The following is a 6,386-nucleotide window of genomic DNA, read 5'->3' on the forward strand; positions in this document are numbered from 1 at the left end:
GCAGTTAGAACTAGGAACTTGTATACCATTTTAACAAAGGGGGATCAATATTGAGAAATGACGAGATAAAGGAAAAGGGGTTCGGGCTTCTAGGGGAGGTAGGGGGAAACTAATGGAAGATAATGGTTATTCTTGTAAGATGTGTTTGCGCGAACCTGTTGTGGTGCTGACTTTCTGTCTCCAGTAATAAGAATTGTTTTCATCCTGGTATGGGACAGGGGAGAAGGAACATCTTCATAAAGGGAACTTTATGTTCTGCTTTTAGGGAAAGAACATTGTTTTCCTCATTTGCAGCTTCTTAATTGCCTTCAGCTCAAAATAATCCTTTGCCAAAGAGGCATATTATGAAGTGGCATATTCTAATCTTCTGATCTCCTACAATTTCATGTATAACCTTTGAACTGTTTCCAAGAATGTCTCTTATCAGAACAGATGAAGCCATATCTTTTAATATCAAATTCAAACAATACCCCATCTATGGCACAAAGAACACTTCTAGATCTGGGGCCAAAATTCTGGCTTATACATCCTTTTCTTTTTAACTCAGTACCCTTGACAATTTTTTTCCAGCTTTACTGAGACATAACATTGCTTAAGTTTAGGTGCATAATGTGATTATTTGACATACATATATATAGTGAAATGATTACCACAATAAGGTTAATTAACACATCCATCACCTAACTGTAACCTAATGTAGTCATCATTTTTGTGTATGCGAGGTAAGAACTTTTAAGATTTACTCTCTTGGCAACTTTCAAGTATATAATTCAGAAGTATTAACTATGGTCACCATGCTGTGCATTAGATTCCTGGAATTTATCCATCTTATTATAACTGGAAGTTAGTACTCTTTGACCACCATCATCCATTCCCCCCACCCCTGGAAACCACCAATCTACTCTCTGTTTCTATAAGTTCAGTTTGTTTTAGCTTCTGTATATGAGATCATACAGTACAGCTGACCCTTGAACAAAGCAGGAGTTAGGGGTGCTGACTCTCCCACAGTTGAAAATCTGCATATAACTTATATTTGGCCTTCCACATATGCAGTTCCTCCTTATCCACAGTTCCAAACCTGTGGATTAAACCAACCTCAAATTGTGTAGTACTATGATAGTTACTATTGGAAAAACTCTGAGTATAAGTGGACCCATGCAGTTCAAACCCATATTGCTCAAGGGTCAACTGTATTTGTTTTTCTATGTCTGACTTATTTCACTTAGCATAATACCCTCAAGTTTTATCCATATTGTTGCAAATGGCACAATTTCCTTCTTTTTTAATGTCTGAATTTTATTTATATATATAAAACAAAAGAAGAACAAAGAGTGTTTTGCCCACCATCCAATTTTACAAAGATTAACCCACTGTAGTTGCTAACTGACAGTGCATTCTGTGCTTCAGGCAGAAGAAATTAAGGTGACAACAGAATGAAGCACTCTGCTTCAGACAGAGGAAATTAAAGACGATAGCAGGCTGCTCTGTGCTTTGGACAAGCAGGACCCTTAGATAGTTAGATTATCTTAGGAAGAATTTAACGAACCTAGCTTTTCACATCTTCCCATACATAGAAAAGAATTAACATCATTAATTTTGTCTTTCTGACTAGTGGCAATCTTTTAAAGATGCATACTTGACTCCATGTATTCCCCAGCACCCCCTGCCCCAAATCATATACAAACTATCCTCCTCCCACTTTTTCAGATCTCCCAGGCTATAGTCCTCAGCAAACTTAACTCACAACTTACATTGCACATTTTTCTTTCAGTCGACCACACACCCACCCCCAGCCCCCGCCAACACCACATTTTCTTTATTCATTCATCTGTTAATGGATAGAAACTTAGGTTGTTTCCATATCTTGGGTATTATGAATAATGCTACAGTGAATACATGAGTGGCAATATCTCTTCGAGAGAGTGACTTTAAATCCTTTAGATATAATACCCAGAAATGGGATTGCTGGATGATATGGTAGTTCTATTTTGAGGATCCGTCATACTGTTTTCCCTAGTGGCTGCACCAATTTATATTCCCACCAACAGGGCACAGGGTTTCCTTTTCCCCACATTGTTACTAGTACTTGTTTCCTCTTGTCTTTTTAATAATAGCCATTGTAACAGGTGTGAGGTGATAGCTGATTGTGACTTTGATTTGCATTTCCCTGATGATTAGTGATATTGATCACTTTTCATGTATCTGTTGGCCATTTGTATATCTTTGGAAAAATAGCTCTTGACAATTTTTGACATTATGTATATAATTTATATAAAACCAAAATGTTTTAATTTTAACTTTAACTTTACAAGATTTTAACTTTAAACTTTACAAAATTTTTTCATGAAAATAAAAGCATTTGCTATTCAAGTATAAAATGTCCACTTAACACCAAGGTAAAGAGTCAGTATTATTTATCTCATTTATCTAGATGTACCATATGCTACATAATACCATACAGTGCATAAAAACATATGTGTTTTATATATATATATATATAGTTTTAATTTAGCATTGCAACATATTCTTCAGCCACCCTATTCAGCTGTTGGCCGAAACCTTTCTAATTCACACCAGAATGAAGAATTGGAATACAAAGAAAGGAAAAAAGGAAACTCAGTCCTACCGGGAGAAGATATTTTGTTATGCAAAAATGTATTGTATTCAAGCTATCAGAGAAGGATTTGACATGTTAATTTTTCTTTTCTCTTACCTAAGCACTTCTCCCACTCAGAACCTCTCCAGACTCCCAGCTGGTGTTGATAATCCACACTGGCAGCAGAGCCACCCACAAACTTTCATTGTGTTTTAACACAGTCACCTTTGGTTTTGAGGATGCAGGGAAAGTGATGCAGAGAAGCTTTTCTGTGCACTGATAATGCTGCCTATGAAGGGGTGGTAAGGAATAGCTGTGGACACACATACTGCATGTAGCTTCCCTGCTCACGTGTGTACTCCATGGTTCCTACTGATTTCACTTACAAAAGTCCAAAAATAAAATTATTAAGAATATCAATATGGCAACATCAGAGCTTTGAACCAAGTGCAGGGCTCCTCTGAATGTATGCGCTGTGTGACTGCACAGACTAGATGCCTTCAAGCTGACGCTGTGTGACCAACAGAGTATGGTGGAAGTGACATGTATGACTGCCAAGACCAGGTCCTAACAGTCACTGTAACTTTGGCTTTGCTCTCTTGGATTGCTCGCCCTGTGAAAGTCAGTCACCATGTTTTGAGGACACTCAAACAGCATTGTGGAAACGCCTATCTTGGGAGGACAGCCCCGGGGCAACCTTTGACCAACAGTCAGTGCAAATTTGCCGTCATGTGAATAAGCTGCCTTGGAAAAGGATCTTCCGGCAGCATCCACGCCTTCAGATGACTGCTGCCCTAGTGAACATCTTGACTGCAACCTCATGAAAGAACCCAAGCTAAAACTACCCAGCTTAGTCACTTCTGAATTCCCATCTACAAAAACTACCAGAGATGATTCACCTTGATTGTTGTTTGAGTCATAAGCTTTGGGGTGATTTGTTCTACAGCAATAGATAACTAAAGCAATGCTTTAATTCACATTTGCTTTAATCGTAGTAAGATATGGCACCCTTTTACCTGCATAATGGCTACTTATTTTCTTTTTTCTTTGAATTGTTCATGTATTCATTTATTTTTATTGGGTTGTTTATCTTTATCTTACTGATATATACATGGCTGACCAAGAAAATCAGCCTTTTGTTGGTCATATGTACTGCATATGTTTTTCATAGTTTATAATTTACTCTTTTGATTTTTTTTATTGCAGAAGTTTAAAATTTTTATTGTGGTTTTAATTGACTAGTCTTTCCCATTATGTCTTTTATATTTTGCTTCAAATACTAAAGGCTTTTCTCATTCCATAGTTATAAAAACATTTATCTATGTTTGTTTCAGTATTTTGATGGTTTCATTTACATTAAGACTTTTGATTATTGTAGAATTTGGGGAGGGGAGGGCAGTGGAGATAGAGAAAGTGAGAGAAATACAACCCCACTTCACAATAGTGAGGTCATTATACACTTTCAGTTATTAAATCATCCTCTCCACTGATCTGAAATACCATCCTTATCATATCCCAGACGCCTGTCTATTTTGGGGTTTATTTCTGGACTCTCCATTCTCTTCCATTGATTTGTCTACTCCTGTGCCAGTGTTACTCTTCTATTTCTGGATATCCTGGATATTTTCCTGTCTTTCACTTTTCTAGAATAATTTTGGGATCATTTTTCAAATTCAAATAATTTAATCAATAACCCTTTGTATTTTTATTGCACCAAATTTATAAAACTGAGCTTCCCTATAGAAGAGTAAAGTCTGTCTTTCCACTGGCTCACATCTTTTTATGTTTTCTGGTAGACTTTGAAGATTTTCTTCATTAGGTTCTAAATATTTCTTATTAAGTTTATTCCTAGGATTTAAAAAAAATTGAAGTATAATTGATACACAATAAACTGCACATCTTTATAGTGTACAACTTGATAAGTGTTGACAAATGTACATAATCATGAAAGCATCAATGCAGTCAAGATGATGATTATATCCATAACCCCCCAAAGTTACTTGGTGCCTCTTTGTAATCATCTCTTCCCCAAGTGACCACTCATCTGCTTCCTGTCACTATAGATTAGTTTGCTTTTCCTAGAATTTCATACAAATGGAATCATGCAACCTGTACTCTTTTTTTTTTTCTTTTGGTCTGGCTTCTTTTTACTCAGCATAATTATTCTGAGAGTTATCCATGTGGTTCCATGTACCCATAGTTCGTTTTTTTTCATTGTTGAGAGCCACTACCTTATATGAATAGACCACATCTTGTTTATCTATCTGTTCAGGGGCTGAAGGACTTTAGGGTGGTTTCCAGGACTTGGCTAGTACAAGTAAAGCTGCTATGAATATTTGTGCACAAGTCTTCATGTAGACACGTGCTTTGTTTTTCTTTTGTAGGTACCTAAGAGTCATATGTTTGGGCCATATGATAGATGTATCCTTAACTTATTAAGAAACTGCCAAACTATACTGCAAAGGGACTGTACTACTTGACATTCCCACCGGCAATGCCCAAGAGTGTTTTGGATCCTATTTTGTTATTAGTTTCTAGTTTTATTGAATTATTAAAACAGAATGGGGTCTGATTTTTATCCTACTTTTTGGAATTTATGTAGGTTTTCTTTATGGCCTTACAAAAGATTGATTTTTAGAAATGTTGTTTTGGTACTTGAGAAGAGTATTCACTATGCTCGGGTGTCGAATTCAACCTTATTGATTATACAATTCAGAGCCTTTATAGGCCTACTTACTTTTTGTCTATTGTAACTGTCAGGTGCTCAGAGAAATAAATTATAGTCTCTTAACTGCTATTACGTTTTTGCCAATTTCTTCTTATCATTTTCTGAAGTTTTTGTATTATGAATTTTATTTATTGCAAGAAGATTCATGACTGCTGTAACTTCATTGTCGATTGTTCCCTTTAACATTATAAAGTCTCTCTCTTTGTTTTGTAAATACTCTTTCATTTAATTTAGCCTTACTCAATTTTAAATTATTACCTTGCATAATTGTTTTTGCTAAATCTTCAAAGTTTTTGATTATGGAAATTTTCAAACATGCAAAAGTATTAAAAAAAATTGTATAATGAACCTCCATCATATCCATTATCCAATTCCAACAATTATCAACCGGTGGCCAATCTTGTTTGTACTCTGAATACTTCGCCAAATCTGGATTATTCTGAGGCAAATCCTGATATTCTATCATTTTATCTGTAAACATTTCAACGTATATTTCTAAAAGTTAAAGACTCTTTGAAAAGAACTACAATACCATTATTATCCTTTTAAAAATTGACAATAATTCCCTAATATCATCCAATATCATAATCAGCATTCAAATTCACCTTTTTCATAACTTCACCTTTTAATTTTCTTGCCCCAGATATGGAATCAGTCATTACTCCAAGAAGCCCTGATTCTTTTAGTGGGTAAAGGTATTTCTGGATTATGCGGTCCTAGGTACTAAGGGCTATATTTTTTATGTTTTCATTTGCCTGCTATGGCTATGCTCATAGTTGGTCTTTCAGCCTTTCAGAGTCATTTTATTTTAGATCCATGAGTTGGGTTTTATTCATTAATACATTCTGAGATTAGAAAAATGAACTGGGTTATTTCCATAGTTCCTGAATGTATAATGGAAATAGACATATTTAGCAACTGCAAGAATCCCTACACTGGTTTGCTGATCTACTGAGTGAGGACTATTATGATAGGAAGAGCCAAGTAGAAGACTTTGGAACTTTCTTCCCCCAGCAGGATACAAACCAAAAGCATACCTGGAGGAATTTCAGAGGTCAGTGC

The sequence above is a fragment of the Camelus bactrianus genome, chromosome 27, assembly GCF_048773025.1.
Source record: "Camelus bactrianus isolate YW-2024 breed Bactrian camel chromosome 27, ASM4877302v1, whole genome shotgun sequence".
Lineage (NCBI taxonomy): Eukaryota > Metazoa > Chordata > Mammalia > Artiodactyla > Camelidae > Camelus > Camelus bactrianus.